A 22,592-nucleotide genomic window follows, 5' to 3' on the forward strand; every position below is an offset into this window, starting at 1 on the left:
TTTACTAATCTTGATTCTATAATGTTTTTAGATCAATATAATTGAGATTTGTATAGATAGCACACAGGAGCAAAACCAAGTGGTATGGTTAAGGGCATCCACAATGTGTAGCCAAATGTGAAAATAGCTTTTGTCATCGACGGGAACCATTGTGGACGGTGCTGCCAAAGCCAAAAAGATGGAACCGAAGCTCCCTGATTGACTGATTGATTGAAGGAATAGAAAAATGCAATGTCTCTCCTCTTTCTCCCGTGCGTGGATGCATGTACAGTATAGAGCACAAAGTCTACTCCCCTGTCCCTTCTATCACAAATCACAAAGAAGTGATGCGTCAAATCACAAAGCACGGACGAAGCAACCATCATTTCACTCTTCACCGACTCCGCTTCTCCATCGTCTTCTTCGAGAAACCACCTCACCGCACTAAGCTGGTCGTACGACGCTATTGTGTACTAGTAGTACTAGTACATTTACGCGTCCTTTGGTTCAATGGACTTCTTGGATGCAAATAAGGCGGTTGTCTCGGCTTGCAGGCGGCACATGCGAACGACTTACCGTGGTCTCCCTCAATGGTGTTCTCCGTCGAACGCACTTCACCAAACCACAACGTTCGAGATATCGTCGACGTCACCGCAATGGGGAAGGAAGTCAAATAGTTACTACCTCCATTTTTTTGTACACAAGGCCAATATATCAAAATTACAATTTGCAAAAGGCCACTAACACTAATCAAGGCAAAATTGATGGGGTTTGCCTCGTACTAGCAACCAAGGACATTAGTATACCCTTGCATGCATGCGGAAGTGAGAAGGTTTGTTTGCATGGCGCTGCATTAATCAAAGTGACGAGGAGTGAGATGGTTAGCTCTTTGGGCTTTGGAGAAAAATATATGCATTAATTGACACGTCAAACGAGGATTTGTATCGATTAATCCCGTTAAGGAAAACCCCACCTTTTTTTAACACTAGTACTCCTAGTACGTACGTACTTATCCTGTTTGGGTCTAGGACTTGCATTGCCATACTTCGCCACACATTTTTGCCAAGCTTGCCTAAAGTTTTCAAAATGAAAAGGAGGTACACATGCGCACGACTGTCGCGGTCGCACGGCACCCTCACACGGTCGCTCCTGCACGCCGCTGTCGCACCGCACCCTCACACGGTCGCTCTTGCACGCCGCAAACCCAACCAAGAGAACGCACCCTCACTGACACATGCTACCACTGACAGATAATTTTCGTTCATACATTATGTTTATCCAATCACATATTGGGGTGGATCCGTACGGCCCGTGCAGTGGCCGCCTAAGCACACATGCGCGCGGCCGAAATCGCTCCCGCCCACTATTTGGGACACCTGGTATTACCATCCTACCCCCGTCCCGCAGTAGGTCCGAAATTTAAGAGGGGGGCAAAGTTTGTACTTCCCCCAAATTTCAACCGCCTGAAATGGTAGACTGGCCCAAATGATGAAAGTTAGGCGACTTGCATAAAAATATATGTTTTTACACAGCAAAAGATCCCTAAAAACAACAACATAAAGAAAAACTATCACTGCTCGCGGAACGAGACGACCTCGTCGTCTTTGGCTGCCGGCGCGAACCAGCCGTAGCTGCCGACATGTGTCTCTGCACCGTGGTTGTCCTCGGCCTCCAGCTACTCGTTCACGCAGAGCGTGCGGGCGCTCCGCACGAACGAGAGCACCGCCCGGTTCAAGTCGAGGACGTCCGGTTCCACCTGCAGGAGGGCCTCGATATCAGCGGCATCCGCGCGCTCCGCGTGGAGTTGAGCCTCCGCCGACCGGTTCAAGTCAAGGACGTCCGGTTCCACCTACAGGAGGGCCTCGATGGCAGCGGCATCCACACGCTCCGCGTCGAGTTGAGCCTCTGCTGCCCGGTTCAAGTCCAGGATGTCCGGTTCCGCCTGCAGGAGGGCCTCAATGGCAGCGACATCCGCGCGCTCCGCGTCGAGTTGAGCCTGCACCGCCCGGTTCACATCCACGACATCCGGTTCCGCCTGCAGGAGAGCCTTGATGGCAGCGGCATGCGCGCGCTCCGCGTCGAGTTGAGCCTCTGCCTCCCGGTCCTCCTTTAGTATCGCCAGATTGAACCGCTGGTCTGCCTGCACCATGGGGGACCCGGACACCGGCATGAAGTCGACGTCCATCGTCTCATACCCATCGGGGGCCTTCTGCGCCGCGACCTCCACATGAACATTGGATCGGCTTCCTCCTCCTCATAGCTTGGCTCCAGAGAACTCGGGGATTGGCCCGCCACAAAGAAAGCTTGGGAACGGAGCTCTGTGGCGCCGACCGCCGCCGCGATTTCTGCGCGGCGCTCCGGCGTCAGCATCTCGTAGTATGTGATCTTGCGGCGCACCATGGCTTTTCGGCGAACTAGGGACGCTTGATGCGGGCTAGGGGATCGAAAGGTGGGGGAATGGGCTGGAGAGGAGGTGTGGTTTTGGGGAAGTTGCTGGCGTAGGACGAGCAGCGAAGGTTCTGGTGTTAATAGTGGTTCCGGCCGAGTAGCGAAGGTCAATCGGTTTTGACTCTACATCGCTCTTGTCGCGTTCGCGTTGCACCCCGGCACGCTGGACCCTCCATGTCGTTCACCGAATGGAACGCGCTTCGTCTTGCGTTTTCACTCGCTTGTGGGACCGCAGTTGAGAGGAAATCGACGTCCCTCCCCTCCTCCGCCCGCGTCATTTATACTACCACTCCCTCTGTTTTATGCGGAGTAAATAAAAACAGAGGGAGTATACTACAGATGAGGATCCCCTGACGTGGCCGAACCCATTGAGTAACTGACATGCGGGGCCTAGCAAGCATGGGGTCCGCCAGTAAGTGACTGAAAGGGAGGGTAAGGCAGGGATACCTATGTCAGAGGATCCACTTCCACTACTACTCCCTCCTTCCATCTACATGGCCTAATGCGTTTTACGAGGCTAAATTTGACCAAATGTTAGAGTAATAATATATGACACGCAACTTACACAAAGCATACGGTCAAATTCGTATGTGGAAGGAGCTTCCAATGATATATTTTTCACATTATACATCTCATGTACTATTAATCTTGTCAATAGTCAAAGGCGGTTTTAAAAAACGCATAGAGCATGGTTAATAATATAGCCAGCCGATGGCTATAAGGAACTGCCATGTCATCTATAGCCATCATCTATATGCACTCATACAATAGTGTGGGCTATAAGGTTGGCTATTTCCCGCAAAAAAATAATATAAAAGGTTGGCTATTGTATTAGTACTTTTTCCCATCTCCTCTCTATCTCTTTCTTCATATTTATTGTATTTACCTAGGAATGCGTATATAGCTAGGCTCTTGCATGAGAGCTCACTCCCCTTACTTTTTCACATCTCTCTCCTTCACATAGGCAAAAGTGCCATGTAAGTTGGCTCTTAGAATGGCTATTAGGTTGGCTCTAAGCATTTAATATTTGCATGAGCAAGGTATATGATTGGAAGAGAGTTGCATGCATACTATTTTTTCTTGATCTATGAGCAAGGTATATGATTGGAAGAGCCCGCTTCACTCTCTCTCCTCTCTTCTCACTCCTCCAAGTAGGATTTTAATGACATGACAAGTCTTATAGCCTGCTGACTAGGCCTTATTAGATTTGCTCTTAGGCCCTATATATAAATGGAAGGAGGGAGTACTATGAGCATTGCATACTCTACTACAGATGTTGTCAGTACTCCACTAGTACTATTGGACAGGGAGCTTAAAAAAAGTTACTATTGGACTGGCTACACGTGGCGAAATCCTAGTAGGAAGAGCATGCGCGAGAACAAGCACATTCACGTGGTTGAAAACAAATTGGAAACCATCTCTGTTTGAATACAAATCTAGGAGTACGTACGAATCTAACAATATTGATTGGGCGTTGTTGAATGTTGATACTTTTTTCTGTAAGTTTGATCAAAGTAGAGATACTTTGACTACACATAAAACTTATATGTAAACTAGAAAGGATCGGAGGGAGTATATTGTACGTGCAAAAGCGAAACGAACATTGAATACCCTTTATATATGATTTGCGGATGCTATGATCACCGGTTCAAAATTTTGAATCCACCTTAGGTATCACACATGCACCCACTCGTTTTCTCTTGATTTCATCTCGGGGTCCGGAGATCGATTGAAAGAGGACTAGGGTGGGTACAATACGTTCGTTTTGATTATGAACGTACAATATACTCCCTCTGATCCCCACAGACCCACCACCCCCCCCCCCCCGCGGGTCATTTCTATCATAGAAACAGACCAAACCTTTATCTCCTTGCACGACACGCAATTGATCTCTCAACATCAATCGATCTCGTCAAGATGTGTCGGGGCATGAACCGAATGGGATGTCAAAACTAAGACGGGAAGCGACACGTAGTGGAGGCAAAGTAAAACTTTAAATGAACCGTTTGTTTTTATGCATGTCGGACAAATTACAACATTGGAAATACAAGCATGGTCTAGGCCCACATGCGAATGATACTCGGCGGGCATCTTGCTAGTGTACATAAAAACAGAGTTGGTGATGATGGTGTGCCTGCCATCCTGCAATATAGGCCGCCCGATTTATATCTGACAGATAGGAAGGAAACTATGGCAATTTTGCAAAAAGGTACCCATACACCTCTCCACAATTGCAAATAAGGCCTTCCCTCGTTCATCCTTTTCTCTCACAAGATAAACTAGTCATACAAATGCATCTTGATGTTACGTGCAACGCATGGGCATCTTGCTAGTAAGAGTAGAAATATGAACATTTACAATAGCAAATATGTATGATGTGAAAGTATATTCAATAATGAATCTAATGGTATTGATTTGTTATTGTATATGTTATTATTTCTGTCTATGAACTTTGTCAAAGTTTACAAAGTTTGACTATGAGCAAAGCTAAAATGCGGAGTAAATAAAATCAGAGGGAGTACGCAGGGACTAGTATAGTTACTACTGCCGGAACATGGTAAGTTGCACCCCTAAATGCGGGCACGGACCGGGCACACCTCAATTATTCTTTCAAACAGTTGGACACCTACATTTAGCACACCATCTGGCTACTTAATCAAGTGTTACGCTTCACTACATGAAAAGGTAAAGGGTGGTACCGTACCCAAAACCACCACACTTGGGGCTAGGGTAACAACTTGGTAGTGTACCACATTTGAACCAGGGCACAAAAACCACATGTTCTGTGCCTAATGCGCAACGCGGAGCACCGACGCTCGAATATGGCCGGGAAAACAGGGAAACCGACATGTGGGGCACACCTATTGGGATGACATGGCGCAGACTAGTCCAATGGAGGAGCTGGCCCACGACCTCCTCGCCACCGGCAACCGTTCATGTGGGTCGTGGGGGCCAGCAACGTGGCGTAGCTCTAGCGCCGCCTCTGGACAGGGCGACTGCGGTGAGCGACACACTCATCGTTGCTGGACACAGTCGGTTTCAGTGTGCCGAGGGTGGCGTTAGCGCTGTGGCACGACCAGCAGATCAACACCCAGCTCGTCGAGGATGCACGGGGCGCCGAAGTGCGCGTGCGCTGCGACACGTCCGCCAAGTGGTGTAGCGTGGCCACCTGCATCCCCAGGACCTGAGACCATGACGGGTCGTCTTGCTTTTTCAATGACATGTGGGGTCGCATGTGAGCAAAGGGCATCTCCAACGTTGCTACGACTGCAGCTGACTACCCTGGCACACCAAAAATCCTCGTCCCTCGCGCCGTCACGCAGTGCGTTCCCAGCCAGCGCCAGCTGCCCGCATTCATGGCGTCCGTCTGTATGCTGTCGTTAAGAGGCTCGGTGCCCGAGGAACAAACTCCGGCGACTTAATGACGCGCCCGGACGCTTTGGCCTCACCGGAATGCGCTACTTAAAGTGGCAATGCCCAGCTAACCTCCACACCATAGCGCATCGTCCTGCTACATGGCACCACATCCGCCATGACCGCGAGCGCGAACGCTCTGCGGGAGAGCTTTGTCTTCGGGGATGAAGCTCGAGGTCGCCGCCCTCGCTCAAGTTGCCGCTCGCGACGCAATAGCGGCGTAGCCGGATGCGGACGCGACCGCACAAGCGGTGGCCACGATGGCTCCCGTCGTCGGCCACGCGTCCTACTTGCCGCCGTCCAACGGCCGCTACCGCCGAGGTCGGGGACTCCTCCGAGGATGAGTAGGGCATGGGAGGCGGCACGGCATGGTGTGCAAACTGGTCGGTCCGTCTGTCGTGTTCTACTCTTCCTCGCCGGAGACCGCACCTTCGTCGTGAACCCCGCCCCTGTACATGGAGATCGTAGATGGAGAACGTCGGTCGCCACCGTAGAATAGGTTTAGGGTCGGGTTTCTTTTATTTTTCTGTCCTAAAAGTTCGAAATCTAATGAAAATCTGCCGTGTTTGCATTAATCTTGGCCGGTGTATATGAACTTTCACAATAATATAGTATATTGTAGGAGTACAAGCAAGATGCCCATGCGTTGCGTGGAACATCAAGATCTTGTGGGAGAAACTGATGAACGAAGGAAGGCCTTATCTGCAAATGTGGAGAGGAGTGTGGGTAAATTGTCATAGTTTCCTTCCTATCCGTTAGATAGAGATTGGACGGCCTATATTGCAGGATGGCAGGCACTCCATCATCACCAACTCTGCTCTTTAATGAACCAAGACAAAGCTAACATGCGAAGTAAATAAACACATAGGGTCTACATACACAATTTATATTAGGCACTCCAATAGTACGTCAACTACACATTCACGCATTTCACATCTTTCTACATCTACGGGAACCTACGAAAGGGTTAACGTAAATTGCCTCTCTCTCTCCTCCCTGATTTTCATGGCGGTGGGCCCCTCCCTCCCCCAATCTACAATCAATAGCTCACATGTTTCACATTACGTTAATTACGTAACTGGGATTACGTAGGTGTAGCATTACTCGTCCAAAAAAACCAACTAAGCCAACCTCCCAGCATATCGCGCGAGAAAAGACCCGGCCGCGCCGTTTTAGTCAGGATTACCGGATTACTAGTAGCAGTATCGATGGATCGCGTGAAGCACCAAGTTTTTTTAGGGGGTGAAGCATCTAGTTTAAAAGGAAAAAGGGGGTACACTCACAGCACCTCTGCCGTGGTCGCATTGCACCCCACACACGTTCGGTCCTGCACACGGCTCACGCGAACGGAACGCGCTTCGGCTTGCCTCTTCACTGACACGTGGGACTGCACTTGGAAAAACCGACCATTCGCCAAATTCCCCCCGCCCACCGCGCGACCCCCCCCCCCAAAAAAATTCCCCCCAAATCCCAAATTCAACCGCCCTTCGGCCAACTAGCCAATAATATTCCCCAAACCCCCTCCCCCCGTCCCCCTCCACTCCATTCGCTCTGCCAAAGCCGCCCTCCCCACCGAGCCGATATGTCGGCACCGCGGTTCGTCGAGGGGACGCACGGCGATCCTCTCACTCCCACAGTACGCTCTCGTAGACTGCCGTCCTCGAGCCGCGCTGCCACCGCTGGCGACGTTCTTGTGGAGGCGCACGACGGTCAGCACCGCCACCGCTGGCGATGTTCGTGTGGAGATGGACGGCGGTCAGCTTCTCCCACGGTACGCACATTCTAGACTGAGGCCCCGTGCATGTCGGTGTAGCGTTGAATGTTAGCTGATAGACGCTGTTAATCTCACGCTTTGCCGAAGTAGTTTACAGTCAATATGCTCTGCTTAAGAAGCTTCCTTGCCCTATTCTGCACTCAATCTGCTTAGCTGAGATGGCATGCCAAGCCCGATTAGTTGCTAAAATATCCCGCCATATATTTATTGTGACGTAGATTGCCATGGTCTAGTAGCCAATCTGTTAGGTGAAATAGCTCTACACTGTTTTATACTCGATCTTTGTTCGATGGCTGTGTGCTCGGCCTCATTGAATGCTGACACAGCCTGCCATAATTTAGCACTCAAATCTATTTGCTGAATTAGCTTTAAATATATTTTGTTACTTAGATCTGCTCGTCCAAATATCTTGCCATAGCTTTAGACATCGACCTAGGTTATTTTTTCTGGACTTCATAAAAAAGCATATATGTTTTTCCTGTAATATCTAGTAGAAGAACTAATTTGTATGTCTAACAGATGGACAGGACTTGGATAACTTCTGCTCGAAGATTCTCCGCTGCATATGTCGAGGGGGTTGAAAACTTCATGAACTTTATCACAGCTGAGTACGGTGGTCCGAAATCAGGTGTGCTCTGCCCATGTAGCAGTTGTATGAATTCAGTTACAAGACCCCAGTCAACTATGCAAAATCATCTACACTTGTATGGGATGTCGGTCACATATGCTAGGTGGGTTCATCATGGTGAAGCTGTGAACGTCAATGTTACTGACTACGTGGAAGCAGCAGATCACCATCTTGATCTGCCTGATGCTCAGGTGGAAGAGGAGGAGGAGGTGGTGGTGGCGGAGCCAGTGAGTTTGACCAACATTGAAACAATGCTACGAAATGCTCGTGCATTTCATGAACTTTCACCTGCAGAAGAAAAACGGTGGGCCCGCATGTTGGAACAATGCAACGTGGCTGTCACACCAGGAAATAAGCTGTCAGTATTCTCAGATATGGTCACCTTTCTTCAGGTGAAGACATCTGAGCGGATGACCAACAAATCATTCGATGCGATGTTGGCTGCTTTCCGCAAAGCTTTCCCAGATGCGTCTGAGCTGCCACACACCTACAGTAAAATGAAGAATTTCCTTCGTGCAGTTGGAATTGATATGATATGATCCATGTTTGTAAGAATAATTGTGTTCTGTTCCGGAAGGATTATGCCAACTTAAGTGAATGCCCGAAATGCAAATCATCAAGATGGAAGGATGGCGATGCTGTGAAGAGGATTCCTCATAATGTTCTGAGACATTTTCCAATTACACCAAGATTGCAGAGGTTGTTTCATGATGTTGAAACAAGAGAGGATGTACTGTGGCATTCTAGGAACTAGGAGTACAGATATCAGAATGTAATGATCGTTCCATCACATGGTAGTTAGTGGAAAAGCTTCAATCAGAAACACAAAAAGTTTGCTGCTGACTCGAGAAACATTAGACTTGGCTTAGCTTCAGATGGATTTAACCCATTTGGCCACCAGAGCGCCACATATAGCATGTGGCCAATGCTTGTTATCCCTTACAACATGCCTCCAAATGTCTGCACTAAAGAATTAAACTACATGATGGCCTTGCTCATCCCAGGTCCAAAAAGTCTGGAAAGGATTTTGATTTATTCATGGAGCCTCTTGTGGAGGAACTTCAACAGCTATGGAAGGGTGTTCTCACTCGAGACCTATATAGCAGCTCACCAGCTGATTTCTTTCTGCGTGCTATTATAATTTGGTGCATCCATGATTATCTGGCTTTGGGCACTATGTCAGGGCGAACTACACATGGTTACAATGCATGTGTTCGCTATGACAGGAATCCGCTGTCATACGCAATACTTAGCAAGATCTGTTACATTGGACACCGCCGTCTCCTTGCTAAGGACAAGCCGCGTCCTACAAAATACCAAAGACATGTGTTCAATGCAAAGCATGAAAACCGCGATGCGCCAAAGAGGCTCACCGCCGATGAGTTGCAAGTGGAATTAGAGAAGGTCAGGCATATTACACCAGGAAACCATCCTGGTAATGGTAGCGGGAAAAGGAAGCGCGGCAGGGCAGAAGACAGATTATTATTTACCCGCAGGTCCACTTTGTGGGACTTGGAGTATTGGAAATATTTGGATCTGCGGCATAATCTTGATGTGATGCACATCGAGAAAAATATATGTGACAACATTATCGGCACACTTCTTAATATTGAAGGCAAGACGAAAGACACCTTAAAATCTAGTATTGATTTGACACATCTGGGTATCTGTCACGCCCAAGATGCGACCCTATCCTAAAGGAACTCGAAGGTCCCACCAAGGATAGAAGCGCATCTTGAAGACGCTTTTGCAAGGTGGATATCATTACATCAACATTACATAATAGAAGGGGATACATACAAGGCATACAAATGCCGCAAGAATACATCAATACATCATACATAAGATCAACATCAGACTACGTATGAAACACAAACAGAAGCTCAAACGACATCCACCCTGCTAGCCCAGGCTGCCGACCTAGAATCTATCCCCTGATCGAAGGAGAAGCAGAAGAAGAACTCCAAAACAAATAGCATCGCTCTCGCATCATGATCATCGCATAACCTGTACCTGCAACTGGTGTTGTAGTAATCTGTGAGCCACGAGGACTCAGCAATCCCATTACCATGGGTATCAAGACTAGCAAAGCTTAAAGGGGTGTGGAAAGGATAAGTGGTGAGGTTGCAGCAGCGACTAAGCATGTATGGTGGCTAACATACGCAAATAAGAGCGAGAAGAGAAGCAACGGAACGGTCGTGAACTAGTAATGATCAAGAAGTGATCCTGAACTCCTACTTACGTCAAACATAACCCAGAAACCGTGTTCACTTCCCGGACTCCGCCGAGAAGAGACCATCACGGCTACACACGTGGTTGATGCGTTTTAATTAAGTCAAGTGTCAAGTTCTCTACAACCGGATATTAACAAATTCCCATCTGCCACATAACCGTGGGCACGGCTTTCGAAAGATAATACCCTGCAGGGGTGTCCCAACTTAGCCCATTATAAGCTGTCACGGTCAACGAAGGATATTCCTTCTCCCGGGAAGACCCGATCAGTCTCGGAATCCCGGTTACAAGACATTTCGACCATGGTAAAACAAGACCAGCAAAGCCGCCCGAATGTGCCGACAAATCCTGATAGGAGCTGCACATATCTCGTTCTCAGGGCACACCGGATTGTCCAAGCTTCCGGTAGGCTAGCCCAGAGTTGCCCCTGGTGGCCACCGGCGACTGACAGGTTGAACCAACACTCAAAGGAGCACTGGCCCGGGGGGGTAAATAAAGATGACCCTCGAGAGCGCGACTCCCAAGGGAAAAAAGGCTAGGTGAGGCAAATGTAAAACCAAGGTTGGGCCTTGCTGGAAGAGTTTTATTCAAAGCGAACTGTCAAGGGGGTCCCATAAATCACCCAACCGCGTAAGAGACGCAAAATCAAGGAACATAACACCGGTATGACGGAAACTAGGGCGGCAAGAGTGGAACAAAACACCAGGCATAAGGCCGAGCCTTCCACCCTTTACCAAGTATATAGATGCATTAATTAAATAAAAGATATTGTGATATCCCAACATAAACATAATCCAACATGGAGCAATCTTCATCTTCACCTGCAACTAGCAACGCTATAAGAGGGGCTGAGCAAAGCGGTGACATAGCCAAACAACGGTTTGCTAGGAAGGGTGACAAAGGTTAGAGGTTCATGGCAATTTGGGAGGCTTGAAGAGCAAGTGATAGGTAGCGCAGCATAGCGATAGAACGAAGCAACTAGCATAGCAATGATAGTAATGAGATCCAAGGTGACGGTCATCTTGCCTGAAATCCCGCTAGGAAGAAGAACGAGTCCATGAAGAAGATGAAGCCACGAAGACGTATGGATCCTCACGATCGCAACGACACGGGAACTAACAAGAAGAAGCACACACCATGGTAAACACACCACACACGAACAAGGCATGATGCTCAACCAAGTATGATGCATGACAAGGCTACTTGAAGCTACTCATGGTAAGAGATGATGCATACAAGAGCAACACATCAAAGCAAGTTTAAATGAGGCCGGAAACAACATAGAACAAATCCGGTAAGTCCTCATATGCAAATTTCGAAATTGGTCCAGATCTGAATAAGCATTATGTTCAAGTTGTTAAACAGCAAGTTAAGATGCACCAAAATGATCTACACGAAATTCTAGTCAAGTTACATATAAAGTTCATTAGATTCGGAGCTACGGCCTAGAAGATATGAGCAAAACAAGTTAAACATGGCATTGATGCAAGATGCATACAAACATCAAGCAAACACCTCAAAACAAGTATGCAACAAGATAATATGGAACTACATGCAAAACTAAGCAAGTTTCATATAGAGCATGCTCAAAACGGAGCAACGGTGCAACACATACACTCCAAACAAGATATAACAACCATCTGTCCAAAACAGCAACTAGTCATATTGCAAGCATCATAAAAATATGCTACAGCACCTCAACATGAAAACAAAAGGCATGGACAAGATGTACAGGTCAAGAAAAACAAAACATGAACACTGAGGTATCTCCAGAAATCACTAGAACATGCTCAAAAGGACATGGCAAGATTGCAAATAAAAACAGATTCACAGACTTGGCAGAAATCACTGGACATGGCAGACATAACATCAGGTTGCAACGTTTAGAGCTAGAAAACAACATGCTACATGAACATATCATGGCAAACAAAGGCATGGCATGAATCTACTAATTGCATAGAACAAAAGTCCCTTACTGATCACGAGCCAAAAGGCACATAAGATATGATGGCACCCATGTAAACATAGCAAGTTATATAACAGATTCAGACTTGGTGAAAAATATCAGGACATGGCAGAAATAACGATAAGTAGGCATGTTGGTGAGCTTGAACCACTCACCACAGAGCAATACATGGCATGACATGGTAACCAACAGTAAGATGGCATAAATGTGAAGCTAATCATGGCAATAGCATAGTCATAGGGTACATGGATCACTAGTAACAACCATGGCAAAATTGATTAACATGTAAATAATCTGCCAGGAACATTTTATAGCAAAAGTAGAGCAGGATAACGACAAGTTACAGCATGCCATAAATGCAGAAAAGGGCATGGATGGATAGAGCATAACATGTATAAAAACATCCTTAGTGAACATCTCCAGATTATGCATATAATGACTTGTAGCAGCAGGTTTACATGGCAACAAAATATAACAGACTCAGACTTAGCAGAAATCACTAAGTCACAGAAATCAGCAGCATCACAGAGGCTACTTTGCATGCTTGTGCTAGTCACCACAGAGATCACAAAAATACAAGATAAGAACCCCTGTAAAGATGGCATGAAGTAGTTCAAAACACATATAGAGTTCATGCTCATAGGATGTATACACAAAACGCAATGAAAAAGACAAATCACCAAGTTCTGATAACAGACAGTAGTTAACATCATATAGCACTCTTGCAACGATGATTAGGGCATCAAGATGAACCCAAACAAGCATAGCACAAAGGAACAAAATGAAGAACATCTCATGACGAACATTTCGACATATCATGCACACAAAACGGAGCTATGTGCAAGAAGTTACAGCACTCACAAGAATGCAACATGCTGATGATCTCAGAAAAGACAGCCGTTTTCAGAATTTAACAGAAAAATTCAGAAAACGTGAGGGCTTCGGGATCTGGTCCCTGGACCTCCTAGATGGAAGGAAATGGTGCAAAACACTTATTTACACATGAGGCTAGGCCTAGGACATGGTTTGGTCGAAGGGAAAGACACATAGAAGCATAGATCTGAGCGAGGGCGCGACAGGGCGTGCTCTGGCTCGCAGAGTTCACTGGGAGCGGGGTTTTGGCATGAAGATAACGTCACTAAGGGTGCGATAGAGGTCGTGGGATTTGTCAGAGAGGAAGGCGGGTATACCTCCTTACCTTAAGACAAGAAATCGTGGCCGGGGACGGATGGGGGCGACGGCAGCGAGTCGACGAACTTGGCGCGATCTGCTGTCCGTGAAGAAGATGAAGTAGAGGAAGAAGGGGACATCGTGGATGGAGTCCTCGGGCTCGACTTGGCGTCTGAATGGATCCGGGGCGGCGTGTAGATGTTCGTGGACTTGAAGAAGAGAGCCAACGGCGCCTGCTACTAGGCCGGCGGCGAGCTTGTACCCGGGGCGGCCATGGTGCACAGGAGAAGGAGCTGGGCTTGGGGAACCTCTCTGGAGAGGCGGCGGCGCAGGGGAGGAAGGGGAAGGCGAGGAGGAACCCTAGGGAAGGCGCTGGGACACCTTTATAGGAGGGGGAGGCGAAGCCGTGGATGCCCTCGTGGCCATGCCTTCCCGTGAGCGTGAGCGAGAGAGAGATGGGGACCGAGGGGAAGAAGAAGGGAGGAGAGGGTCGCTGGCAGGTGGGGCCGCGGGGTGCCCACATGGAAAAAGGAGGAGGGGCGAGCGCTGGTGGCGGCGGCTTGCGCTGGAGCTGCGGCTGCGCTCGCTGCTGCTGGCGGCTGCGCCTGGGGGCGCCAAAGTGGGCTGGGGAGAAGAAGCCCAGGTAAGGAGAAAAAAAGGTAAGGCATTTCCTTTTTTTCATCTCCTCTAACTTCTGTTTATTTAAAAGAACAACTGAAAGAAAAGGAAAAGGCCAGGGGGCTAGGAGAGGAATTTGGAAGATATAAAAATATCCTCATGTCCCTAGAATTATGTTCCATTTAATAAAATTGGTTTGGACATTTTTTTAGAGGTAGAAAAATATTCCAAGTTTGAATCAATTCAAACTTTAGGCATTTTTGAACCTAACCAAACAAAGTCCAAAAGGGGGTGAAATTTGGCAGAGAGGGTGTAGGCATGGTCTAGTATTTACAAGGAAAAGGTAAACATTTATGGAGGAGGGGAAAAAGGTCACTTGCAAAAAAATGGAAGAAAGGGAAGGAACGAGAAGGGATGGTGCAAGAAGCACGCATGGAGCATGCAACAATACAACATGCATGAATATGATAATGCACATGATGATTATGAGACTTCAAAATGACAAAGATGGGCATGGCAATGCAATATAACCAAATGATGAACATGATGCAAGAAGCAAAATATGACAAGGCACTCAACATGATCATGGCATAAACATATAGGAATGAAAATATGTAAAAATAATTATGATAATGCAACAAACATAATAAACACACGTCAACAACTAAAATAAATGGAAGGGCAACTGAAGTGTCGGTCTCGGGGCGTTACAGTATCAGAAAGGATTTGCAGGTGGAAGATGAAGGTAAACCACGGGATATGGCACCAGCTGTGTACGTCTTGGAGAAGGTAAAAAGAAAAGAATTCTGCGAGGTCCTGTCACGTGTGAGATTCCCACATGGATTTGCTTCCAACCCTGAAAGGAGAGTCAATGCAGATGGAAACAAGGTACAAGGGTTGAAAACTCATGACTGCCACGTCCTACTTCAAAGGGTTTTACCTGTTATCCTTAGAGGATTGGGCCACCCTGACTTATACAGAGCAGTTGCAGAGTTGGGACAATTCTTCAGGGAACTCTGCAGTAGAAATATCAGGGTAGATGCTTTGGAGCGTCTTAGAGACAAGATACCAACTATCCTATGCGACCTTGAGAAGATATATCCTCCAGCCTTGTTTGATGTGATGGTGCATTTGGCTGTTCATCTACCTGATGAGGCACTACTGTAACACCCCGGTGTAATGATGCTACAGTAATCCCTGAGATCAAGCTAATCATTTTGCTATAACAGTGCTTGGTCACTTTGATCAATATTCCTTTTCAAATTCTAGTTGAATTCAATTTGAATTTATGTGTGAGATTCAAAAATGCTCAGACATGAAAACTAAAATGTTCATCATGTGCCAAATAATGCACAACTAATATTGGTGGTGAACCAACATTTTTCCAAAGGGTTTGAGTGGCCTAAACTACTTAAAGCAATGACCTAAGCAATAAATTAAATGCCGTTTTAATTTATAAAATTGGCAAACTATTTCAAAAGTCTCACAATATTTTTGTGGCAGTGCACTTTAATTCTTGAAATTGTTTTGGCCAGTGGCATAATTTTGCAAGTCATTAGTGGCTAAAAGAAAATGCAAAAGCTGCGAAAAAAATAGAAAAAGGGAACCCCCCTGCCCCTGGGCCTAAGGCCACAGAGACAGGCCCAGCCGGCCAGGCCCAGTTCCCCTCCCCGGTCGCTCTCCTTTCCCTTATGTTCCCCCGGTGCACGCCGCTACAGGGGCTCGTCGCCGCCCGACCACCATGCCGTCCCCACCGAACGGGATAAGGCCTCCACCGCCCCGACGCCTCGGCCCCCTCACATCCCACTCGTCTGCCACCCCACTCACCTAGCCCCTCGCTCTCCAGATCCCCTTCTCTCTCTCCCTCTCCTTCGTTTTGGAGAGGAGGCCGACACGGTCGCCGCTGTGCCTCGCCCGTCCTTGCAGCTACCGACCTCGCCGCGCCTCGCCAACCTGTCGGGGAGCTCCGCCATCGTCCTCTCCATCGACCGGTGGCCTCAGCTGGAGTTGGTGAGCACCGAAGCGCCGGATCCCTTTTCATCCACGTCTCCGGTCGTCGCCGCCCTTCTTCGTCTCCGGCCGTCTCTGCTGCTACTAAACCTCCGAGGGCCACCGTGTGTGCCGCAAGGTGAGCCCCTATTCCTCTCCCATCTCTCTATTCCCTCTCGTGCACCCTTTAGCCTCGTCTCCAACCGTGGCCGAACGCCGGCGTCCGCCCCGCCTCTCGTCGTCGTCGTTCCAACCCGTTACGGGCCGCGCCGCCACCGTAGATGGATGCGGCGTCGAAGGCCCATTCGAACGCGATCAGCCGCGACCGATTTGGCGACCCGTAGGCTTTCCCAATGCGCTCCCGAACGCCGTTGTCGCCTCTGCTCGCCGCCGGCGATGCTCCGGTCGTCCCCGACGCCGGTCGTCGTCACCATCGTGTGCGCGGCGCCGGGCCGCGCCCTTAGGTCCAAGCCGCAGGTCCTGGGGGCCCCTGTAGCACGGCCCTGGCCAACTCCGGCGAGGCACCGCCATTGCCTTGGTCGCCGGAGCTCTCTCTCCGGCGCCGGTGCTGACCTGGCACTGGTGGGGCCCGCCTCTAGGTCGCTGCCCGTGGGCCCCCCTGGACCCAGTTGACGACGTTGACCGTGGTCAACTATGCTGACTAGGCACTCAGTGCCACTGACACACGGCCCCCCCCCGCCTAATTAACCTAATTAAAACATTTTCCTAAATAAAAATAATTAGCTAAACTAATTAGTCACTGACATGTGGGGCCCAACTGCTAATTAACCCCTGTTTAATTAAAATAACCCACTGTTAGCCCTCTGTCTATGACATGTGGGACCCACTGGTCAGTTTGACCAGTCAGCGGGTTTGTTGACCTGCTGATGTCATGCTGACACCCTGCTGACGTCATAATTCCTTTTCTGTTATTTTAAATAATTCCAGAAAATGGTTTAATCTTTGAAAATTCATAGAAAATAAACCGTAGCTCCGATGAAGAAGTTTTCTATATGAAAGTTGATCAGAAAAATGAGCCGAACCCGAATACGCTACCCACATACCTGTCAGATGCCTCTAACTATCTGAACATGGAACTTTCCCTCTCCGGTCATCTGTCTGACACAGGTCCGGAACCGGGAATACATCCCCGGTTGAATTCCTCCTTCACCTTTATCGTGTAGCTATACGTTAGGTCACACCCGGCACAGCATATTGCCACGTCTTGCTTTGTGATGCTATGTTTGCTTTATATTTATTGTTTCTTCCCCCTCTTCTCTCCGGTAGACCCTGAGACCGATGCCGCCCCTGTGATCGACTACGTCGATGACGACCCCTCCTTGCCAAAGCAACCAGGCAAGCCCCCCCTTTTGATCATCCCGATATCGCCCATTCCATTCTCTCATGCTTGCATTAGATTTTGCTACTGTTATTGTTTGCTCCTCTTTTGATGCATAGCCTGCTTTTGGTAACCTGCTCATTGTACCTTACATGCTTATCCTAAACTGCTTAGTATAGGTTGGTTAGTGATCCATCAGTGACCCCCACCTTGTCCTTGTTGCCCCTGCTTCATCATCGAAGACCCGATCAACGGGATCGAAGACCAGGCCCCGATACCGCACATCATTTCCCCTTAGTTGCTTGACACTACTGGGTTACTATCGAGTGCCGGGGGTGAGACCTCGTTAGCACTTCTGATGTTACCCTGTAGTGTAGCTATTCGGTGGTGCTCATCGTGGGTGATTCCGCCTTAACTGCTTCCGATACGACTCTGTCATGCAACCCCTCAAGTGTGAACTTCGAGGGTGGTTCCTCTTACGTTCACCTTGATGATTACATCGAGTGGAATCCGTCAAGGGTGGATCCACAGGTTTTCCCCTTGGCGTTAGACACACGGTTACTATGGTTACTATGACTTTACACTGAATCATGTTACTAAAGACGGGTCGGCCCTGAGGGGTACCCGCGCGAGCATATTTGCGAGTGATGAGGAGTCGGGTTGACCTGGAGGGTGCCCGCGAGATAATTACGAGGCATGGCCGGGCATTCTTAGCCCTTGCCGCAAATCCTCGAGACGGGGTGATGGGGTCACATCTTTCGTGAGTCTCTGCTTGTTACCGTGCGTTCCTAATCCACTACGATTTGGATATTTGATCCGAGGGGCCTCTAGCCTGATAGCACTAACCATCACGTGGGCATAGTATGGGCATTCTGCGTCGTATACATCAGCCGAAGCTTAATAGACGTCAGCGACTGAGCGGCGCACCGGGTTGGACTGCGTAAGCACCTGCCTTGTTGAAGGAGGTAGCTAGGTCTGCTCACCGGCCGCCCACGCAACGTGCAGGAGTTCCCGGGGAGATGGCCCATGACCCCTGGTGGCATAGGTTTAGTCCGGCGTGCTGGCCTCTCTATTAAGCCTAGGTCGGGTTGCGGCGTATTGTTTGGCCGAGGCCGGGCATGACCCAGGAAAGTGTGTCCGGCCGGAGTTAATCGAGCGTGGTGGGTAAGTTGGTGCACCCCTGCAGGGAAGAAAACATCTATCGATAGCCTGTCCTACGGTAACGGACACTTGGAGTTGTATCCCGATCGATACAACTAGAACTGGATACTTGTGATGAGAATTGGATTATGATGAGAACTGGATAGTATGGCTCTGGGACTGCTTTCTCGCAGGGAGTCGAGAAAGGATCTCTGGCCGAGGTTCATAACACTTCCACTACTTTACTTTATGTTACTCTACTCCCTCCTGTTGCTGCAAGATGGTGGTTTCCAGAAGATGCTAGTCTTTGATAGGCTAGGCTTTCCCCTTCTCTTCTGGCATTCTGCAGTCCAGTCCACATATACAACCCTTTTCATTGATACCGATGCATATGTAGTGTAGATCCTTGCTTGCGAGTACTTTGGATGAGTACTCACGGTTGCTTTGCTCCCCCTTTTCCCCCTTTCTTCTTCTTTCCGGTTGATGCAACCAGATGTCGGAGCCCAGGAGCCAGATGCCACCGCCGATGCCTACTGCTATGTGGAGACCACCGACGACCAGGAGTAGTTAGGAGGCTCCCAGGCAGGAGGCCTTGCCTTTTCGATCGTTGTTGCTTTTGTGCTAGCCTTCTTAAGGAAAACTTGTCTAACTCATGTCTGTACTCAGATATTGTTGCTTCCGCTGACTCTTGTGTATTCGAGCTTATATATTCGAGCCCTCGAGGCCGCTGGCTTGTAATATAAAGCTTGTATTATTTTAATTTGTGTCTAGAGTTGTGTTGTGATATGTTCCCGTGAGTCCTTGATATTGATCATACACATTTGCGTGTATGATTAGTGTACGATTGAATCGAGGGCATCACAACTACTTAGAGGTCCAGTACAGTATGGCTGGATGTACCCTATTGAAAGGCGGCTAGGCACTTTAAAGGGCTATGTTAGGAACAGAGCTAGACCCGAGGGTTCCATTGCAGAGGCCTACATTACTACAGAAGCGTTGACATTCTGCTCAAAATACATTGAAACAGCTGATCAGCTTAGCAAAAAGGTGGGTGAAGACAATCCCGGGCTCAATGTTTTCGATTATTCTGTTCGAGTTACCGGGAAGAGTCGACAAGAGGACAAACCTAAAGATTTGGACAAAATGGTTTGGTATGTGTTGAATAACTGTCCTGAGATACTACCTTATATCAAGTAAGTGCTAAGTACTGCAGCTTATACATCGTAATCTACTAAACTTGCAGCACATTCTTATATATTTAGATGTTTGACGTGATCACTATGTTGTGCAGCATCTACAAAAAGGAGGTACTGCCGCAAAATCCAAGAAACATTGACAAACTGGTTATGGCAGGATTTGCGAAATGGTTCAAGAGCCATGTAAGCTTTTGAATTGCACTGTCAGTTTTTTTAATATATTGAGTACATAAGATGATCAGCTTGTCTATTTTCTAACCATAGGTTAAGAAGATGCGGGAGGATGGGCAGGCAGTTGATGATGCCCTTTACGCACTAGCAATGGGTCTTGATACCCGGGTAAGACATTATGAATCTTGCGTTGTTGGAGATGTGCGCTACAACACCCTTGCACGCGACGAAGGCAGGAAGACACAAAACAGTGCCATCATGAGCACGGATACGTACGACCGAGAGACAACTGAAATGTATGCTAACATAACAAACATTGTTCAGTTGCAGTATATCTCCAGTTTCGAGGATCACCGGTGTGTGGTTCTGTTGTGCTGTCATTGGTATAACCTGTTTTCCAGGGTCGCAAAACCCAGAGCTGATGATTATTTCAAATCCATCAATGTCAAGGTGGCGTACCAGACCAACGAGCCTTTTATTTTGGCAAATCAAGCAACACAGATATTTTTCTTGGAAGACACATTTGCACGTAGCGATGACTGGAGAGTATTGCAAAGGTTTGAGCAGAGGAATTCGTTTAATGAAGTTGCACAACAAGATGATGCTTACACTGCTCCTTATGTACAAGATTCCACAGATGTTCCTAATATCTTTGAGAACCATCACGTCAATGATGCTGGCGAAAAGATTGCCTGTCGTGCTGTGGACATACAAGAGTATATCAAGAAGAAGCCAACGTTCGAGGACATTGAGGATGAAGAAGAAGATGACACTCTGGGGAATTACGATTCAGACTGATACACATGGCGAAGATGTTGACGCTGCTGCTGCGGATGATGATTAGATTGCTTTTGTCGTATTTGCTTGTCAGAAGACGTTTTTTTATCTACTATGTGAAATTGTGTTTGCTATGACAACTGAAACCTGATGAACGTGTTGTTTAGTATTTTGCTGTGAGAAGATCACTTGTTATGTATGTTCATTTGTGTTTGGTGATTGTATGAGGACTAAAATATGATGACATTGTTGTTTAGTTGTGTACTCATATTTGGCTGTGAAACTTGAATTTGATGACATAGTTTGCTGTTGGACTGCAATTTGCTCGACGTCTTTGAATGGGAACAAAGCTGACCCGACAGGGCCTCTACTAATTTATTTATTTATTACCAAAAGGTCCTATGCTATTTATTTATTTATGAGCAAAAGGGGATACCCCCCGTTTGTGTTAATAGAAATCATTAGATGTTCACAACACTACACCCAGCCTGCTACACAGGTTTCATTCATTACTAGTTTCAGCAAAGTGCTCATGTCATAGCCACTGAATACATCACGAGTGCTACATACACTGCAAATAAAGAGACAATCATCCTACAGAGCTCATCGATTTTGCCCATTATCTTCACAAGCTCTTTCATCTCCTCATTGTTGTCAAGGTCGTTCAGCAGCTGTTGCTTGGCCATGATCAGAGGAACTGCATATTTAACCTTATTCTGCTCTGCATCTTCGTCTTCGGCCGTTCCTTCAGTTACATGTCCAACACCCCAACGTGCTGGTATTGGGATTCCTCGGCTAACCAAATAGTCAGTGTAGTTGCGTTCCCCCACATTGGCAACTTCCCAGAAATACAAATCACATTAATCTTCCCTTTTCTGGACGAATCAAATTGGAATATCATCAACCAAACTATTAAAAAATCAGCAACTGAAAGCAGCAGAACAACACTTAAACATATTATTACCCCATGATTCGGGCATTTGTAGAAGACTCGGACAGGGTTGAGGATTGTGGTTGAGACGCGACGGATGAATCTGCGTGATTTGCAGCAGTGGCACCACACCAACGGTAGCGGGTTGCGATGAGCAACCGGCTGTGGTGCATGTGCTGGCGGGGGTGTGATGAGACCCACAGGCGATGGTACGGGTGGCGACTTGGCGCATATCTGGTTGTTGCCTGCTGAAGAGCAGGTGGACGAGCAGCCAGCGGACATCATTTCTGTGGCCAGAGCTTCTGATGCTAGGCAGAGTAAGTAGAGAAGAGGAGAATTGAATGTTGGATATGTCAGTTTCATTACTTGCAGAGTAGCATAGCACCATATATAGTCATAGTCTAGGTTTGGATTCGAACCAGCTACAGGAGCACGTCTCTCTTTTTTCTAAAACTCAGCAACGTCTCTTTACCGGTACACTAGCTTGTTCTATACGCCTTCTCAAGTCTTTGATTTTCTTTCTTTTTTGCAAGGAAGGAAGGAGGACAAGATTGAGAGTTCCTGGGACTCGAACCCAAGACCTCTTGGTTGAAAACCAAGGGTGCTAGTCACTTATGTGGCGAACGTTCCCTGGGAGGAGGACAGCAGACGAATGCATTTTCCTCGCAGTTTTAGTTGCGACGCAAGATTGAACGGTCGCAGTTTCGGGATTGTTATCAGGCGAACGAGCCCAGTTTTTCTTTTCTTCCTATATATAAAAAAGTATGCTACTTGGTGTCAGCTTAGTCAACAAACGATTGTGCCAACCTTGACCGTTGGA

Source organism: Aegilops tauschii, chromosome 6 (assembly GCF_002575655.3).
Source record: "Aegilops tauschii subsp. strangulata cultivar AL8/78 chromosome 6, Aet v6.0, whole genome shotgun sequence".
NCBI classification, from domain to species: domain Eukaryota; kingdom Viridiplantae; phylum Streptophyta; class Magnoliopsida; order Poales; family Poaceae; genus Aegilops; species Aegilops tauschii.